This window comes from Molossus molossus, unplaced genomic scaffold (assembly GCF_014108415.1).
Source record: "Molossus molossus isolate mMolMol1 unplaced genomic scaffold, mMolMol1.p scaffold_m16_p_12, whole genome shotgun sequence".
In the NCBI taxonomy this organism is placed as follows: Eukaryota; Metazoa; Chordata; class Mammalia; order Chiroptera; family Molossidae; genus Molossus; species Molossus molossus.
The window spans coordinates 98,026,499-98,045,566 of NW_023425347.1; the positions used below are offsets into that span (position 1 = coordinate 98,026,499).

Consider the following 19,068-nt stretch of genomic DNA (forward strand, 5'->3'; position numbering starts at 1 on the left):
CAGGATTCCCCAGGCACCACCCCTCTGGGGTTTCCTGGCAGAATGGGCTCCCCAGCACCCTGCTTCTGCCTCCCACCCCAGCCCCCCCCACCCCCCAAGCACCAGGCCTGGAATCTGACTGGGTATTGTAACATAGTAGCTGAATGAACTCGGGTTTCAAAGGTTAATATCAAAATCTGGAGTGGATTACCTAAAAATTACTTACAACACCATTAAAATTCTGAACTCTTTTTGTTGTGGCTGTAAATTAATTTAAAATGTCAGGTTTTTTGAGAAATCCAATAAGAAATTGAGCCAACAGAGCAATCTGCAAACTGTCTGGCAAAGAGGAAAGTGTGTCTCTTCAATCGACAAGGAAAAATATGGAGCTTAACTGGAACCATATGGCTTAGTGCTTGAGAGAAATCTGCTGAAGAGGGCGGGCGGGAGGGGGAGCAGGGAGGGGGGAGCTGCGCTGAAGCCACACACATGCAGCGCGAGGCCAGAGGGGAGCAGGGCCAGCACAGGGGTGTTGGCACGGCCACGGGGCCTGGCAGGCGCCTGGCGCCCAGCCTACTTGGCTGCCCCCTGTCCACGGTCACCAGGCTGCCCCAGGCAGCGACTTGGTCAGTCCGAGGTCTTACTACGTTCTCGCCGTGTCCGTCCAGGGCTCCCTGGCCAGCTCGGGAGTCCTGCCCCCACCCTAGGGGAGCCCGGGCCCCCTCCTTCCGGGGGAGCACGGGCGTCCAGTGTCCCGTCTAGAAGAGCCACCTGCGTGTTTGCGAGGGCTGCCTTCGCTTAGCCCTCCGTGGGCTTCCTCCCAGCCCACATGTGGTCCCCATTACTCCTGAATTCCCCCAGATTTACAACACATTAAGTAATTTGTAGGTTATTTCAACTTCAATCTGCTAAAGTTGAGAAAATCAAAATTAAATTCAAACCACAAGGGAACTTCAAAGAAAGAGGAAGAAGAAGAAACTCGAGTGTGTTTTCTCCCTCAGGTCCCCGTATGTCCCCCTTATGTCAGCCTCTGGGGGCCCCCACTGCCTGCCTTCCCCTGTGTTTCCCCTCTCCCAACCAGGCCCCCCTGCATAAGGCACGGTGCCCCCGCTTTGCCCCTCTGAGTGAGGGGCAGCAAGGGGCAGTTCCGGGGCTCCTGCCGCGCCCGGTGGTGTGAGCCGGGGGGAAACGTGCCTCTAACTTGGACCGAACGCCCGCCCTGCCGGTTGGGTTATTCCAGAGCTCCAAAACGTGTCTTTCGCTGTTCCGACCCGTTCTGGGGGAATCTCCGCCAGTGCGGGTCCAGCACCCCTGCGCCTCGGACAGCTGACGGCTGGGAGGGACCACCTGGTCCCTGGGGTTCATGGCTCAGGTTACCTTATTTTGCTTTCTCCCCTTTAAAACAGCCTTGTAAATAAGCAAACACTCGGTGCCAAGCACCTTCGGCACTTCGCCAGGCTGGTAAATATTTTAGTAGTGACTTGGTAACAGTTGTGTTCGCTTTGATTTCCTCCGAAAGGTTCTTGGTGCTGGGGAGGGGGCCGTGGCTGTGAGGAATGATCTGAGGGTTAATTACAGTCCAGCCCTGACCACGTGTCCTCTGCTCCAACCCCGTGGCTTGTACGATGGCTCTTTTCAAAGCCGGCGTGGTGTTAACCGTATACCCCTTTTAGCACAGGTGGGGGGACTCTTCCACCTCTCTGAAAGTGCCCCGTGGGTAAGAGCTCCAAGCTCCCCACTGGGGAGACAGATTCTAGACTCGTCCCCACCAGGAACCGGAATGATCTGGGAGACTTGGACAGAAGCTGAGGTGGGTGTGAGTTTGGGGTTGACCCCTGCTGACGTGGTTTGGACTTGGGAAGAACCCCGAGGTCCAGAGGAAGGGAGGCTCTGTTGAAGTGGGGCGGCCGCCTGAGATGGTCAGAGTAAGCTGACTGCGAGAATAGCCATGCTGCAGGTGGGAATTAGGGGAAATCAACAATTGGACCAGTTATCTAGACATCTGTGCCTGGAGGGCTCTGTACTATGGGGAAGGGACGCAGAGACAGAGAGGGAGCTTGCAGCTTGGGCGCCGGGGTCCGGGCCGTCCCTCTAGCCCTGACAGCAAGGTCTGCAAAGCCCAGTTCTCTCCCCACAGTGCGAGGGCCCATCTAACCTGACGCGACCTTCTGTACCAGGGCTGCCATGCGGGGTGGGGCCTGTGCTGCCCCCAGGCTGGGCACCAGGGGGAGGGGCGGAGCGCTGGGTGGGGGGCAGACATCTGGCTTGAATAGACGGCTCAGAGCCACATCCACTTACTCCTTTGTTTTATGGGAGGTTTTAGTGTACAGATGGGTTGGATTTAAAGGGACTCAAAATCATGGCACCGTGAGACCAAGTTGGTGTTCCCTGACCTCCAGCGTCCTGTAGGCTGTGTTGGAAGCACCGACCGGGGTGCATACGCCAAGGAGAAGCAAGGCCTCTCATCCAGCTAATGGTGGCAGGCAGGGGCAGGGAAACACGGGTGCTTCGGGCTAAGACGGGCGCAGCGTTGGATGCGGACCCTACATCCCATCCCACACAGGTGGGTGGGGCCTTCACACCTCCGATTTACAGCCGGAGCCCGGCCAGCTGACCAGCCAACCTGCTGCCACTCCCCAGCCGCCCACCTTCCCCCTTGGGCTCCTGGCGCCATGATGCGCGCCTCCCGTCTGCACCCACGCACACCCCATTGGTGCTCGGCCACCGTGGGCGCGAGTCAGGTGAGCAGCAGACAGAGTGGCAGACCCAACTCACCTCCTTCCCGGCGGGACTGGTGCCAGCGCTGCGCTCTTCCCGGAAGGCTTCCAAGCTCCCCCGCACGGCATCCTGTTGAGCCTGTTCCTGGGATGCGGGGGCAGGCCCTTTGGGGGGAGAGTGTCTGCCCCATGCCGCCCTGGCGCCAGTTCCTCCTGGAGGCCATGGCGCAGTTGCCGGAGGGAGGCAGCTGGGCCAGGGCAGGAGACGGACCTCTGAGCTGGGAGTCACCCGGGATGCGTCTGTCTTCCTGCCACCACCGTGCCCCACTGGGGGCAGTCTCGGAGCCCTGGGCCGATTTAGGTCGGTGCCCACCAGACGGCTGTTACTTCACTGACCCTCAGTGTCTGGGGCTCAGTCGGAACTTTTCCTATAAGATACAGAGCCCCCCACGGTGCCCTCCGCTGGGCCCAGCATCCGTGGAGGGGCTCAGGGACCCTCATGGCTCTTTAGCATTGCCCACTGTGGCTTGCCAACCCCGTTTTCAATGTCCCTAGAAACTAGGGGGGTTCCAGGGAAGGGACAGGAAGGTACAAGAGGTCTTCTTTGAGCGCCCCGAACGTTCACACTCAAGTGGTAAAAGATCAGTCTTCCAGGCTTTGGGGCCCCAAGTCTGTGCCCTGGACTCTCCCCTTGTCCCCACGTCTTCTTCTGCTCCTGGGCCTTGAATTGGGGACTGCATGGCACCCCGAACTCTCTTGTCCTTTCCCCAGTATCTTAAGCAAGACACGTCCCCTTCAATTCCCCATCGGCCTTTGGGAATAAGGGTGCCTTGTCAGCACTCACTCTGCTTCCTGCTCTCCCTAAATGAAGCCTCGTGGTCCTACTGACGGGTCTGAGTGGCTCGGGGGAGATGAGGCCGTGACAGCTGACCCACCCACTTCAGTTGGGTGACAGGGGGCCAGGGGGGGAGCATGCAGGTGTCTGCCCAGCTGCAGTGGGTGCCTGGTAATCTTCAGACATTTCCAAAGACTCCCTGTGCCATCTTAAGGAGGAGATGCCATACCATGCCTCAGTTTCCCCAGGTGGCTTCTTTCACCAAGTGACCTGAGGACCTCGAGGTGTAGGAGACCGCATGAAAAGTGAGAGAAGAGGGAAAGAGTGGAGTGTGGTAAGTGAGAGGACCCAGAGGGGCTCCCTCTCCTGTCTCTGAGCATGGACAGTCCTCTACTTCCTAGCAGGCGACCGAAACTCAGTGCAGCAGGACAGGAAGGTGTGTGACTGTGGCCTCCTGCAGCCTGTGAGGTCCAGGGAGACCGAGCCTCCTCCTCTGGGCTGTGGGTCAGCGCCTCAGTGGTGAAGTGTGGCGTTAGAAGGGATATGGCCAAGTTCTATAGGCAGCTGGCAACGGACCCCATGGGACCAGGACCAGTGGGAACCTCCAACCTCACTGCCCCCGACACAGGTCTGGTGGGAAGGGGCCGACAGGTAGGCGGTCGCCCTGTTTCTCCTTGAGCCTGCGTGGACGAGGCCTAGTTTTGAGCTCCCTGAGAGCTAGGGATGGAGGAGATCCTATGAAAATGATGATATGTGACAATCAGTCACAGCAATTAGTGTTTTGGTTAACAGGCCTTTTTTGTTTTCTCTCACCCAGACAGAATGTCACAAATAAATCCTCTCCTGCATTTGCATATTAATTGGATCGGAGACGTCAAGCATCTTTCATTAAAGAAAATGATCTGCATATTTGGAGACATAAAATAGTTATTTTGATGGGTTTTTTTTCCCTAAGATCAGGGGGTGGGGGAGGTAGGTGATGGGAGCAGTAGAAATTGAGGTAGAGTGAAGGCAGAGGCAGCCAGTCCTTCTGTCTGGAGTTAACCCTGTGGAGCCTGGAGTTGATGGGCCAGGCCTGGGCAGAAGCTCATTAATATGTAAATAAGTCCAGGAGACCAGGGGCCCCCAGACATTGAGTAGTGGCCCAAGGCCCAGGAGCTCAGCTTGGCCCCTGGGCAAAAGGGGTCCTCACCGGAGTTGTTGGCAAGGAGACAGGCTCCGGGCCTGATTGCTGTTCTTTTGGCGCATTTGCCCAAGGCAGTGGGCAGTGGGCAGTGTGGTGGTCGCTGGAGCTCTGGCTTGCCTTGCCCAGCCCTCTGCCCTCCTCTCACCTTGGCCCCTGGGTAGCCCACTCCTCCAGCCTCCTGCTCTCCCCTGTCCCTCGGCTTACCCATCTGTGCCCGCTTACTGCATACTTTCTGACCTTGGGCTTCCCTATGCCCTTCTCATTCGTTGCCAACAATCCTCCCTCCCCCCAGATGGAAAATTTTCTGGGGGCAGCAGAAGCAAAGCCTGGAGTCATTATCACACACACTCGAAATAACCCAGAAAGCTGCTGGGCCCATATTAGGGCATGAGTCCCCGCGGAAAGCTAAGGGAATGGGCAGTTTTTGATAGGCAAATGCGACGGCCACCGGTCATCCTGGGTTCCCCTCCTGCCTGACACTCTGGGTCTTTGATGGCTGCTTCAGCCGGTTGGCTGGGCACCAGGCACCAGGAACCACTTCCTCGAGACATTCCTGGGCTCCCCCTGGCTCTTGGGGGAGCCTAGCAGGGAGGCTGGTCAGCAACATCCCACTTGCTTCCCAGTCTCTGTGCCGGAACCAGCCCCAGAGCCATGATCCCTGTGGCTGTGTCCTGGCTGGAGAGGTGCTCAGGTGATGCTGGTGAGGATGATGACGATGACTGCCACCACTTTTCACGTATAGAAAATGCGTAGACACTTCGCGAGGAGCTCCACATTCACGGTCGCCCCGAATCCTGCCCACAGCCCTCTGAGACAGCCACCATCATTGCACACGTTTGATAGATAAGGAAAGTCAACCTCCGAGAGGCCAGATCACATGCCCGTCGGTGCCCATCAGAGAGCAGGACTTGCAGCCAGAGCCGAGCTTTACACGCCAGGCTGTGGGGCCCCCGGGCCGTGCAGTGGGACCAGCGTCTGGTCCTGGTTCGATGGCCGCTGACTGTGATGTTTGCGTATGAAGACAGAGGATTTGTGTTGAGACTGTCTCCCTGCACCACTGCATCCTGTCACCCCAGAAGCCCTGCCCATGTTCACAGGCTTTGCCTTCCCCTGCGGGGTAAAGAGCTGCTTTCACTGGGGGAGGGGGCTTGAGCCAGGAGGCGCCCCTTCCAGCCCTGCCAGAATCACCTACGCTCTGAGGGCAGTTCTGCTGAGAATGTTGACGGGCCCCGTCCCGCTCTACCCTGCTGGCTCTGGCTTCGCTGTCCACGGACTCCTGGACTCCTAGGAATTAGGCCACACTTGAGGGCAGGGCCCAGCTCTAGGTTGAGCCATGAATCTGCTCACCTGTGTACCCCTGCACCTTATGCCGTTCCGGGGGACCACCTGGGCAAACCTGTTGGTTTGGTGCTGCCTCCCAAGGATCCCTTCTTCCCAGCACCACATTCTAAAAACATTTTTTTCCCTTTATTGATTTTAGAGAGAGAGGGAGAGGAAGAGAGAGCTAGAAACGTCGATGAGAGAGAACACTGATTGGCTGCCTCCTGCATGCCCCCACTGGGGATCGGGCCCACAACCTGGGCATGTGCCCTGACTGGGAATCGAACGGGCGACCTCTTGGTGCGTGGGTCGACCCTCAACCACTGAGCCACACCGGCCAGGCTGACACCATGTTCTGAATGTTTGCTATATGCAGCCTTGCACCTCGGGGCCCTCTCTTCTCCACCTTCTCTGCAGGAATACTGCTCCTGGCTAAGGGGAAGGCAGTGCGGTGTGGCCCAAAGAACCGGGGCTTTCGTTCTACATGAATCAGTTTAGACTCTGGCCTGGCTGTTGTTATGAGCTGGGCTTCTCCCTTCCTTCTCGGAGCCTCACTTTCTCCCTAGCAAAAGGGGACAGTGACTCCCCCGTGGGCAGAGGGCTGAGGAGTAATTGGCTTATCTGTGTCGAGTGCCCAGCCTCAGGCCTGGGATAGTGTAGGCCCCATAGGGCCAGCTGGGGGCGGTGCCTGGGTCTACTCTACTCCCCAGTGGGTCAGGGTGCTGGAAGGGTCTCCTGGGCTGGGGACGGAGGTGATTTTCCTGAAGCACCTGGCAGCTTTGTCCTAGCTGGTTCCACCCCGGCCTGCTCCTCGGTGACTTCGGCTGTGCATGACTTCTGGGGGGCCTGGGGGCCTGGTTGCCCCCAAATTTAGGATTCTTGGAGAGGGGGGCTTCGGGTGCCCTCCTTGGGGAGCAGGTGGACAGGCTGGATGTTTTATGGAGTCTGGGGGAGTCCTGCAGCAGCTGTCTCTGTTAAATGCCAAGAAGCCAAGTGGGTTTAATATGATTGTAGCTGCTGCTTTGATAAATCAAAATAATTAAAAATAATAAATTTGATTCCTTAAACAACGGGCTCCGTGTGGGCGCAGGGCCCGTGCTGCAAGCTAGGGCTAGGGAGGTGGGAGAGGGCATTGGGACACAGGAGGGCCTGTCTTTGTGGGATCGTAAATGGGGAGGTGGACGGGCGCTCGGCCTAGGGGTGAACTCTGCCGTCAAATTCGGGGAAGAGTGTCTTTCGCTCAGTGGAGCTGTGGGCTAGCCTGGGGCCCACTCGGTTTCCTCATCTGTCAAATGGGGTGATAGTTCTGTCTGCCTCACAGGGCCGTGGGAGGAACCAGGGCTGTGCTGAGCCCGTGGTCATGCCTGATGTGAACCCTGGTCGACCTCTGGGTCCTGCCCTGGCCGCCCCGCTTTGGTACTGCTGTGGCATTCCCGAGCAGCCTCGCAGGCCCAGCAGCCTACTGGGGACTCTTCCTCCGGCTGCCGGCTGTTGTCCTAACACAGGATTGTTCTGTTTATGAGGACATCCCCTGTTGCAGGACGTGTCTATTGATAGCTCTCTTCTGGTTCCAGAGCTGGGGCAGGAAGTACATGCTAGTCCCTGTGGACCCGCGTCCCTGGCCAGGGTGCCAGCCGCATGGGTGGGTGGGAGCTGGCAAGAGCGGCAGCCTGTCCCCTCGCCCCCTTCACCTCGTCAGCAGCCGTATTTGGTGTCTTTGATCCAGAAGAGCCTGAGCAGGTGGAAATCTGAACTGAGTGAAGGGAGCAGGGGCTGGTGGGGAGGGAGGAACAGGGTGTCTGTCTCTTTAAATGCACTTTGTGTCAGTGTGATAAGGAATTTGATGGCTTTATCAGAAATACCAAAGCTTTATTTAGCAGGGTGAGGCTCACACCACTCAGCTCCACACAATCTGCTGATAAATTGCAAAAAAGAAAAAAAGCAACGTCTCACCAACACCCAGCACAGCAAGGCAGGAAAGGTGAGGCAGACGGAAGGGCAGGGCAGCAGCTGGAAGTTTGGGGGGATCACGGAGTCGCAGGGGCGGGAGTGGAGGGCGGGTACGGTGGGAACTGCAGGGCTTGCTCCAAAGTGCTAACAGGCAGGCGATCCGGCCTGTCTCCAGGGGGCCTCAGTAGGATTTTCTGGTCTTAGGTAAAAAAAAATACTATAATTATTTTTATTCTTCCAGAGAAAGGGCTGGTAAATAGACACGAAGTCCACCTCGGCTGCTTTTATCTCCTCCTGCCCTTGTCCCTCCACCAGCCCGCCCAGGTCTCTAGGGGAATCCCTCAGCCACCTGGGCCGTCTGTGCCAGTGAAGGCAGCGCCACCGGGGGGCAGGGGGGTGGCAGGATGCAGGAGAGGCTGTCAGGGAGTGGGGAGCTGCCCATCAGGGCAACTCTGAGAAAGGGGGTCCCCGTTCCTTACACTGTGGCCAGGGAAGCTGGGGAGAGGAGGGCTTCTGCTGCCCGGCGTGAGGTCTCCACCTGGCTCACAGGGGGCAGCCAGGGGAGCGGTGGCGTGGCCCTGCCTACCTGTGGCATTCCAGGACTTTCCGGCTCCTTGCCAGCTGGGCGGCTCTTGGGGATCCCCCCCATCCTGGCCACTCTGGATTGCTTGTGCCTTCTGGAGGGTCAGCAGAAGGGCAGAGCGACATTCCCATTTCTGTCCCTTCCTCCTGAGCCTTCTCTCTGCACCCCGCATGTGCCTTCCTCCCGCTTTCTCTGGGGAGCCCTGGCCCTCATCCGGTTTTCTGGTCAGTGCCCAGGCTCACGTGTAACAGCGCTTGGCATCCTCTCGACTGCCCATACCCCTCCCTTTGCCGCCTGATTCCTGAGAATCTTTTGGTGTGAGCTGAAGCTGTGACCCCACCCACAGCTGGCTCCTACATCTCGCTTCCTCTGGAAACTGAGGCAGGCATCGGCGCTCTGCGTCCGTGCCAGAGCCCTGGGAGTTAGGGCTGGAGGAGAAAGAGGCCTCTTCTTCTCTGGCATCCTGGAGGGGGCTGTCCTCGGTCTGGCTGCGCAGGGCATTTCTCTCCACCAAGCTGTCCAGCTCCTGGGCCCCTCATCCCTTTCTAATGGCCACAGTCTGGAGCCAAGGGCCTGGGGTCCTCACTGTGGGCCTTGCCTATCCCAGGGTCAGTGCTTCTGCCGCCCTTCACCCCTGTTCTTCTGGGCGCCTCAAAGGATTGATTAAGGAGGTCTCCGCCCACATGTGTGTCCCCAAACAGGGCCAAGGGGCCAAGGCTTTCCAGGGCCCATGAGCGGGCCCCTCGAGCAGGATGGAGGCTAAAGGATGCGTGGGGTCAGTTACAGGGAGGCCAGAGTCGACCGACCGAAGGCAAGGGGAAGCGGAGTTGGAGAACCACTCTGCACAGAGCACCGTCTCCCTGGAGCCAGGAGGGGCTGAGTCTGCGTGCTCCCTGGAGGCAGCGAAGCAGAGGGAGCCCCAGCCGAGGTGAGGCCAGCAGGCCAGGGGCCGGCGCAGCTCAGACTCTCGGGAATTCCTCTGCCTTCGCCAGTGGAGCTGCTCCGACAGGGGAAGTGCGGGGCGGAGAAGTAGGGGAGCTCGGAGGAGAGGCGGGGGCTGAGCTGGCCAGGGAAGGGCAGAGGGTGGAGGAAGCTGCAGAAAGGCCGCGGCCGGGAGACAGACAGGAGGAGTAAATGGAAGTGACAGGGTCAGGCCAGACCTTTGTCCTGCAGCCTGATTAGAGAGTCTGCCCTGGATTTCTGAAACTTTGGGATGTTGTCGGACAAACTGGAGCTTAATTCTGTCAGAGCGCTGGGGAGATTAGAATTGACATCCCGGGAGCACATTCCTGGCTGGGCAGAAGTCCAGACCCCGCTGGGAAAAACCTGTGAACGCCTGGCCAGCCCCGCGGTGGTGGCAGGGGGTGGCTGTGGGCCCCAGTGGCCACGTCGGCCTGCAGGTTGAGCCAGCAGCCTTAGGAAGGCCGGCTGTGTCCCTGGAAGGCTCAGGCCTCGCAGAAAGAGCGGAGGCATGGCAGAACCTCTCCCAGTACAACTCCTGGCTCCGTGCCTTTTCCTAGCTGTGCAGCCCTGGGGAGAGAGCTTACGTTGGTTGAAGCTCTGTTTTCGCATCTGTGAAATGGGACAAGTCTGCTTTCTGGACCAACTGAACTGCCTTTCCTTTGACGTTAGAGCCCTAACCTTGGGAAGCCAAGAGGAACAGGTTAGATTTTTCTTCAGGTCGCCTTAGAGCCAGGGCCTGCTAGAACCATGACGTTTTCCTTCGCTGAGCTCCCCAGCATTGGGTGAACCCAGGGAGTGTCACCCCAAAAGAATGCCCCAGCCCTGGCCGGTTTGGCTCAGCGGTTAGAGCGTCGGCCCACAGTCCGGAGAGACCCGGGTTCGGTTCCCGCTAAGGGCACGTACCTCGGTTGCAGTTTGTCCCCGGCCCCGGTTGGGTTGTATGGGAGGCAGCCACTTGATGTGTCCCTTTCACGTCGATGTTTCTCTCTCTCTCTCTCCCCCTCTCTCCCACTCTATCTGAACAAAAATGGAAAAATGTCCTCGGGTGAGAATAAAAAAAAAAGAATGCCCCGGCTCAGGTGTGTGAAAGTTCCTGCCGCTGCACCAGCAGCAGCCAGGCCTCCTCCGCCATGAGAAGCCCACGGTGGGACCCTCAGGGATGGCCACGTCGTTCTCTAAGGAATCCCCTGCTCGAAAACTAAGTGAGCCCAAACAGTGACGTGGGCCTGCCCACTAGGAGCTGCCAGTCCACGAGGCTCCGCTCAGACCACGAGGTGGGGGGAGAGGACCCGAGTGAGGGCCAAGCTCCGGAGCCCCACACCAGGCTGTTTCTGGAAGAACAGGGTACCCCCTCCCCACTTCCCTCCTAATTCTAATGACGTCTAAATGTTGGTAAATATTTTGGCTAATGCAGGCTCTCATGGCACAGAGCAAAGAGGTCTCAGTGCAGGACCTACAAATTATTTATTAAAGAACTGAGATGTGGTGCAATTATGTGCAAAGAACCCCCCAAAATTAAATAAATAAGTAGCAAAATAAATAAATAACCGCCACACTGGCCTCTTGAAGGCTTGGGGAGCCGCATACATGATTGCCGTCTTGATGAAATCCCCCCAGATGTAATGAGCTGATTTTCTGCTGTTAATATTGCATCTGCTGATGAAGGATTCGTTAGGATAATGGAACGAAGCTAAAATATAAATGACTCCCTGTCAAGAAGCAGCTTTTGTTTGTTGATCTCCTGACAGTTCCTGGGCCAAGGCAAGGGTTTCTGTGTGCACAGCATTCAGGAGCAGGCAGCGGGATGGGGTGAGGGTTGGGGGGCTCTCCCGAAGGCCTGACTCTGGCTGTCCTAGGCTTTCCCTGCAAGGTGGAACTCCCTGACCTTGGGGAGCCCTAGAGCCCTGTGGGCGGGGACGTCATGGGCTCAGACCCTCCTTCTCCATCCAGAGCGCAGCTGGTTAAGCTACGATGCTGAGCAGCAGCAGCAAAAGTTATCTGGAGCCTGGCAGAGAGACGGATGGGCCGGGCCCTGCATGTTGGGAGCCACACGTGAGAGCAGACGCAGTGTGCGGGCTGCAGACTGTGGCTCTGGGGATACGGAATCACGGGCACTTGAGTGACGTGTCCTAAGGGGAGGCCCGTCACAGGAGCCATCCCAGGCTTTCTATACGGTCTTTTCCCTTGAAGGTCTTGAGGAGGCTTAGGCACACCTTGGGCAGTAGGCCACGCTGTTCTGGAGGACAGGAGGGAAAGAGGGCCCACCTGGGACTGTGGAGTGGCCTTCCCACCCCCTTGCCGGGCTTTTCTAGCACCTGTGCCGGGCTGCCACCTGGGAATATCTTCCTCCTCCCTGCCTGCTTCTCCTTCTACCTCATTGTGGTCACATGCACGTAACGAGATCTGCCACTGTAACCATCTGAAAGTGTACAATTCAGTAGCATTAAGTGACAGTGTTGTGCCACCACCACCAATGTCCAGTTCCAGAACTTCTTCATCCCCCCAAACAGAAACTCTTCCCCCGTTAGCAGTCACTCCCCACGCCCCCTCCCCCAGCCCCTGACGACCACTCATCTGCTTCCTGTCCCTGTGGATTGGCTTATGCCAGGTATTTCATAGACACGGAACCCTACAACGCATGCTCTTCTGTGCTGGCTTCTCTCACTGAGCATGAAGGTTTTCCAGCTTCGGCCTTGTTGTAGCATGTCTGAGATTTCACTCTTTTTTATGGCCGAATAATATTCCACTGGATGGCTATGGTACCTGTTGTACCTGTTGTTTGTGTCCATCACCTGTTGATGGACAGACGTTTGGGTTGTGTCCACCTTTGTGCTGTCAAGAATTGAGCTTCTGTGAACATTAATGTGCAAGATTTTGTCTGAGTCCCTGTGTTCCCGCTCCTGGGACTGAAACTGCTCGATCTCTCCCGGCTTCTTTTTTTTCTTTATTGATTTTAGAGAGAGAGAGATAGAAACATCGATGAGAGAGAACATCGACTGGCCGCCTCCTGCGTGCCCCCCACTGGGGATCGGGCCCACAACCCGGGCATGTGCCCCGATCGGGAATCGAACCAGTGACCTCTTGGTGCATGGGTTGATGCTCGACCACTGAGCTACACCAGCCGGGCTCTCCCTGGCTTCTTACAGGCAGGGGTCCTGAAAGCTAAAGTAGGCCATCTTTATGAGCCCTTGGCATGTGCCAGACCGCAGTGCTAGGCATGGCTCCCGTGGGTCTAAATAGCAGCTTGAACGGCAGCTCCGTGAGGGCTGCCTGGTATACCCCTGTTCTCCAGCCCGAGGACAGGGTCGGGCATAAGGTGCTCGAGAAAGATGTAGTGACTCAGCTACCTTTGAGGCAGGGACTCTTGTAGCCTCACTTTCAGCTGAAGAAGCTGAGGCCGAGAGAGGTGACCCCGCCAGGTCACGTCGCAGTAAGTGACAGAGGCAGCTTCAAACCCGAGGCTCGCCGACCCTGCCCGTCTTGGATGCCGTAGGTTTCATCTTCCCCGAGCCTAGCCGGTGTCGCGCAGGCAGTATGTGCTCCGTCACTACCTGACGGTGGCTGTGGAACAGGGACAGGGACCGGGAGAGACCTAGGGTCAGAGTGCCCGGCAGAGCTCTGGGGCCAGGCCGGGAGCGGTGTCGTCTTTCTGTGCACCTGTCTGCCCCGCCAGGTGCTGCCTCGCCGAATTGAGCCCTGAACTGGCAAAGGCCAGGTGAGACGCTGCCAGGCACCCCTCTCGGCACCCTGGAGAAGTCTTCTTGCTGACTCCTTGGCCAGAACCACTCCTCACCTCGACTTCTGAGGCCCTTAGACGGAGGGGGAACAGACTTGGCCACCAACCTGGTCCCCTTTTCCTGGGGAGAGGACGAGTCCTGCCAGGAAGCCCTGGGCACCTCTGCCTCTGGGAAACGGAGGGATCTCGTCCTCCTGTGGAGTCTCGGGGGGGGGGGGGCTGGCTACTCCCCGGAGGGAGCCCTCAGAGAGGAAGGCGGGGCCCCCTCCCATCCCAGTGAGGCCAGGTCTGCCCCAGTTTCTGAGATGGGAAGAGAGGGCACGCTGGGCATGGGATCACACCGGGCAGCACCCGGCTTAGGAGCCGAGGGCCTGGGCAGGGAGGTCTGAGCGGGGGAGAAGCCAGCTTATTTATTTATTTATTCACTGAAAAATGTTCCCTGAGCCAGGGCTCGTGAGAACAAGGTGGGAAAACCCCTTTCCTGTCCCCAAAGGGCTGGAGCCTCCCTCTTGACCCTGGACAGACTTTTCAGGACTCAGGCCAAATTCCAGAGCCTGTCCAGAGACTGCTCCGCTCCCGGTGCTGGTGGCCACCCCCATCTGCCACCTGCCTGCCTTGGGGTGCTGGCTCCTTCCCGAGGCTGGGGTAGGCAACCTACCCGGGCTGTTGCTTCGTTCCGACCCGGCATCTGCTGGATGGTGCGGGGCCCCCTCATTGTCCCGCTAACCACTGTGTAAAAGTTTCGGGCTTCCGTTGACCTTTCTGTTTTGCCTGGTTATGCTGTGGCTGTCCCACTGACACGCACCCCCGGCATCATTGCCAGGGTAACTGCTCGGCCCCTTTCTCCCCGGCCCCCCCCCTTGCATTTCTATTCTCTCTGTCTTTTCCCCTCTATTCCTCCCTCCCTCTCTCTCTCTCTTTCTCCCTCTCTCTTTTTTTCACTCTTTTAACATGGTTTTCCTAAAAAGTTTTTTAATCAATCAAATTTGAGGCAGAAAATAGGTTTTGTCACGCCTGGTCCCGGGGTGGTGTGGCTCTCACTCAGGCTCCTGACAGCCCCTCAATGCAGGAAGGAGGCCAAACAGAATATTTCTTGGGGAAAGTGCCCGTTTCCATGACACTGCCCCTTGTCTGCGCTGCCCCCTCCTCGGGCTGCCGGGCTGACACGGTCTCAGCCCCTGTGAAAGCGCCGCCGGCCGGGGAGAGGGTGTGTGTGAGCAGGGGGGAAGGGGCAGGGCAGTGCTGGGGGTAGATGGGCTCGACAGACAGCTGCCCCAGCTCCCCTGGCCTGAGAGGGTTGGGAGCAGGTAGGCCAGGGGCGCGGAGCCCGGCCTGGTGCTGCATAATCAGCTGCGCCTCATAAATATGGAGCCTGGGAGCCCGGGTGAGACTCTCAGAAGCCAAGTCCTGGGATGTTGGTGGCTCCACGGAGGGGACCGCAGATGGATGAGGCCTCTTCGGGTCCTGGTACGCCGGTCCCAGCAGCTTCTTCACCCTTCCCTTGGCCCCCTCTCCTCCCCTGGCCCGCCCTCCTGCCCCTGGCTGGGCAGCCCCCTCTCCACCATCTCTGCCTTCCTTCCTGCGTCCCTCCCTCCACTCAGGCGAGCCGCTGGTCCCTCCCAGCTCCCGGGCCCACCACCCCCACTTCCAGCTCCCTGCGAGCTCCCTGGGTCTTCCCTCTCTCTCTGCCCCACTTTCTCTCTTCCTCCTTCCCATCTCCATCTTTCACCCTCTCCTCTCTCTTCTTGCTCTCCTTTATAAGTAATGATTAGTTTTAATTGGTTTGCTTAGGCAGCCTAACAGCAAATTAACAGAAGCCAGCCCAGGGCTTCCAGGCTCCAGTGAGAGACCACCGTGCTCCGGGCCAGGCCTGGCCAGGGGAGGGCATGGGCAAGGCTGACCCGCGGACTTTCCCTTGGCCTGTGGGCTGCCTGGGCGAGCTCTCAGAGGGAGGGGCCGGCCACACCTGGACGGGCGGGCGCAGCGGCCAATGGGGAGAAGGCAACAGGATCTCCGCACACTTTGGGGCTCATGTTTGTCAAGGTTCCCTGAGTTCTTATTCTCCCCCCTTTCCGTGTTCTTGTTCAGCGGCAGGACAGTTCGCATCTTCAGAGATTAGGGTCCGGTAAATGAGGGCGGGGTCCTGCCTTTAGACTGGGGCAGGGCTTGATTTGATCCATCGTCCTTGCTTGTGCCATGAGCAGAGCTGGTTAGCAGCTCGACACCCCAGGGGTGGACATCCTGCTTTGTCATGTGGACAGGAGGGAGTGGTCACAGGCTGTTGTTAGCTCAGCTGTCTGCCCACACTCAGCCACCACAGCCTGGAAGCTCCGGGGCCCGGTTCTGGTTCTAATTTGCCGGGTACTTCTACAAAGAACTCAACTTCTTGGTCCTCAGTTTTCTGGTCAGGGTACTTAAGATAAACAACACTGGATGGATGGATGGATGGATGGATGGATGGATGGATGGATGGATGGATGAATGGATGGGCAGATGGATGGATGGGCGGATAGATGGATGGACAAGTGGATAGATGGGTGGGTGGACAGCTAGCAAAGAATGGATACATTGGTCATGCTTCCTGAGCATGTGACTTCTTTTTCTAGCCAGTAAGGGTGTGCTTAACGTCACCCTTCCTGCGTGTAGGGGCTCCTGCCCTCCGTGTTCTCCTGCTCTGTACCCTTCCCTGGCCTCACAGAACCCTTCCTTAACTACAGCAGCTGTCTCGTTCTTTGCCGGGTCCTGGGTGTGCCGTCACTCACTCACTCACTCACTCACTCACACAGGACAGTGAGAGGCACAGAGAGACGGGAGACGATGCTGGGGCAAGAATAGAGATGAAGTCGAACTTGTCAGGTCCCCACTGGGGTTCCCAATCCCACCCAGATGCAATCTCTCTGTTCCCATCAGCCAGGTCACCTGCCCCGGGGGCGGGCGAGGGACCGAACCCGGTTCACGTCCCGGTCCCCACGCGGTAAACACGCCTGCCCCTCCCTCGCCCTCCTCCACCCCAACCAACTCCTGGAAAGTTTCCTCCCTGATTGTTCTGTGTGATCAGATCTGCAAGTTGCTCTCTAAGCTTCTTGTCACATTTTGACTTAATGAAGTGCAACTGCTGAGGGATTTGGGTTCAGCGCTCCGGTCTCCCGCTTTCCCTTGTTGTCAGAAAACAGGGTTGGTTGGGGACGCAACGCTGCGCTGCAAGTCGTTATCATTCCGGTCAGTCTGTTTAACACAAAATTAAACAAAGAACTAATTAGTGCCTCATGAATTAATAAATGCACAGTTGCCGGGGAGGATGGGAGGGGAGAAAAAGGTGGTGGAAGGGAGATACTGGAGTTGTGGAGTTGGGGGGCTTTGGGGGTTCAAGGGAGGCTAGCCAGGGCGCCTGGAGAGATCTCAGGCAGGCGAGTGTGGGATGGACAGGACAGTGATGCCGCCCTGCCAGGTCCCTGGGCTGGCTGGCTGGGATGTGAGCTCTGACAGCCAAGCCCGCCCAGCGCCGCTCAGTGGAGCCCGGGATCTCCATCCTTGCCCCGTGGCCCAACCCCGCGTGGCCTCCACTTCCTCCAGCTCTCCTCTCCCACTTCCTCCCCTTTCCACTCTTCCGACCTCTGCCCCCTACCACTTTGGCATGGCTCCCCCTTCCTCTCTGCTGCCCCCTGTGTCAGTCAGCCCAGCTCTCTGCGGACCCCCAGCTTCTCACCATCTGGATCGGATGGGCAGAGCTCAGAGGCCCACGGGGCAACCCTCCCCAACTGCCTGATGCCCACCAGAGCTCTGTGTCCGGCAGAGTGGGCTCTGCCCTGGTGGGCACCCTCTTCCCAGGCAACCCAGCAAAGGCAGCCAAAGCTGGCAGAAGACCCAGCCCTCCTTAGGAGGCCGTGTCAAGTACAATTAATATTATCTGTCTAAATATGTCCTGAGAAGGGCAGGCGGGCAGCAGGCTTGGGCGGCATTCCGGGAGCCCTGAACAAGGTCACCTCACCTCTCTCAATCCCCCAAGCTGATTCGGGGATTACACAGCCTAAAGAAATTGGTGTTATTCCTCCTGCATCATTGATAAGCCAGAAATGAAGGGGTGGGGAGGAAAACCCGTAATATAGAGAAAACTCTTTCCTGATGTGGGTTGAGTTCTGAGGCCCAGGGGTGGGAGCGGGGCTGGGTGGCAGGGCCTGGCTCAGGGAAGGGGAGGGGGGCCCAGGTCAGCAAGCAGAGGGTTGGTTGGGCTTTCCATCCACACAGGGAGCCTGTCCCATCTGACCCTGGCCCTCCGAGCTCACCCTGAGGAGGGCCTGAGCCAGGCAAGCTGGGCCGAGTAGTGCGTTGACGAAAGACCTACATTCTCGCAGCATCTACCCTCTCCTAAGTGGGCCCACTGGGGGTTGTTGTGACTCATGGGTAGGACCCCAGGGTGGAAGGTGCTGTCAGCAGCCCGTTTCTGGGAGTTGAGGCTTCTCAGTGCTATGACCCCTGGTCTACCCTTGACCCTCTGGCACCCACTTGCTTGGCATCCGTCATTTTTATTTTCAGGGGCCAGGGGAAGAGAGTAAAGGAGTGGGTGCTGCTGGATTCTGTCACTGTCCCCAGGCCCCAATGCTCGGGATCACCTCCACCCACATACTCTCATCTCTGCCTCTGATCCATCTCTGGTTAGGGGCGTCCTGAGGATCATATTCCCACTGTGATCAGCCCTTGACAAAGTCAGTGCCCACTCAGTGTGTCTGAATGTTTGACCCTTTGGCTGGCCCTCGAGCACCAGCCCCTCGGCCAGAGGTGGCAGGGAGCCCTCGGGCACACAGCAGAATGGCGGGTATCCTGCCTCCAAAGGCTAATGGGCTCCTCTCTCTCCCTCCTCAGGATGAAGTGACGCCCCTACTGCAGAAGAGGAGCCTCTAGGACCCGCTACAAGGTAAGGCCTGAGCTCCTCCCCGATCCTGTGTCCTCTCTCCCAAGACAGGTAACCCCTGGGCTGGGTGTGCTCATGGTGAGTATCTGGGAAGGGTTGGGAAGGTGCAGACCGAGAATTGGAGTCACGTGGCCCATTTGAACCTGGTGGAAAAGATGACCTCAGTAGGAACGTGTCAGATTGGCTCTTAAGCTGGAAAGGTCTGGGAACACCTGGATTGCGTCTCGGGGCACTGAATGTGTTCACGACAGCGTGGGGCAAAGCGGCATCTGTGATGCCAGGGCTCGATTACCCCGTGGCACCACGCACCACTCTCTGCAGCTCGGCGTTCCTGCTGTGGTGGCTGCTGCCGGCCCTCCCTGGTGCTCTGCTTGTAGCTGGGTGCGTGGGCAACCTCGCTGGCATGAAAACCCTCTCCCCGAGGAGGCTGCCGGCCCCCAGTGGCCTCTTTCCTCCATGAGAGGCTGGCAGGGAGGAGGTCTGAGGCCCTGAGGCCCTGAGCCCAGAGCAGGCTGCTGTCTTGCCCTTCCCCAGGCCCAGGGCTCCCCAGGCACGGCTGGGTCTTCACAGGCTGTCTCAGACCCCGAGTGGCTCCAGGAACCTCGGGGCCACCGGGCCTAGGCCCCAGGCAGCGCCGTGTCAGAGGTGACCGGTGGAACGCCAGTGTTATGTAAATAGAGGGGCCTGCCCGGCAGGCGAGCTGGCTGGCTGCAGCCATCCATCATCCTTGCTCGGCGGGGCGGGGGACAGACACGGCACCGTGCGCCTGGCTCCAAACCTGTTTGTTTTCCCTTTGTCTCACGCATTTGGGCCGCCTGCGACTGGCTCCGGGTTTTGTCCTGCTGGCCCCCTCCCCCTGGAGGAAGGGGGGAAGGGAGGAGACTCGAGAG

At 58.3% G+C, this 19,068-nt stretch overlaps 1 protein-coding gene across 3 annotated transcripts in view; it reads left to right on the plus strand.

The window, feature by feature from the left end:
• Positions 1–19,068, plus strand: part of CASZ1 (castor zinc finger 1) — a 145,382-nt gene that overhangs the window by 63,239 nt on the left and 63,075 nt on the right. Inside the window, exons 1-2 of one of the 3 annotated variants that reach the window (XM_036256577.1) lie at positions 17,338–17,393; positions 18,130–18,181. The gene's annotated coding sequence lies outside the window, so the exon portion shown is untranslated. Of the gene's footprint in view, positions 1–17,337; positions 17,394–17,479; positions 17,973–18,129; positions 18,182–19,068 lie in introns of those variants that run through there. The other 2 variants (XM_036256576.1, XM_036256575.1) reach the window with 2 other exon arrangements.